Source organism: Gavialis gangeticus, unplaced genomic scaffold (genome assembly GCF_001723915.1).
Source record: "Gavialis gangeticus isolate Ggan-Ray unplaced genomic scaffold, GavGan_comp1, whole genome shotgun sequence".
Taxonomy (NCBI): domain Eukaryota; kingdom Metazoa; phylum Chordata; order Crocodylia; family Gavialidae; genus Gavialis; species Gavialis gangeticus.
The window spans coordinates 48,159,258-48,159,693 of record NW_017729030.1 but is presented as its reverse complement, the minus strand read 5'-3'; positions in this window follow the sequence as shown (position 1 = coordinate 48,159,693).

Here is a 436-nt window from a genome sequence, read left to right as displayed (position 1 = left end):
TGTTATTAAATGCCTTCTCAGTCTTCTCTTCTCCAGACTAAATAATGCCCACTTTCCTCTCCCCCTGACCCTCACGGTGGCCAGCCTAACAGTCACCTTTTAACAGAGACCTCAGTGATTCAAGCAAGACCCTTGTGTGACCTGCAATTTATGGAAGATAGGGATGGATCCTGTAAAGCAGACCCCTCTCTGTCAAGTAAACAGCAGGCAGAACCTCTGGGAACCTGGACAGCAATGTGGGAAAGAAAGACAAGGGGTTATGATCTTGTGACTGAACTCATGCAGTAGAAGGCAGGGTAGATTTGCACCTTATAGACTAACCAAAGTATGTACATCTATAGCACAAGATTTCCTGGGCTGAAGCTCACATCAACAGATGCATCAGAAGTGAGCATCAGCCCACAAAAGCTCATGTGACATATACAAGCTATATATA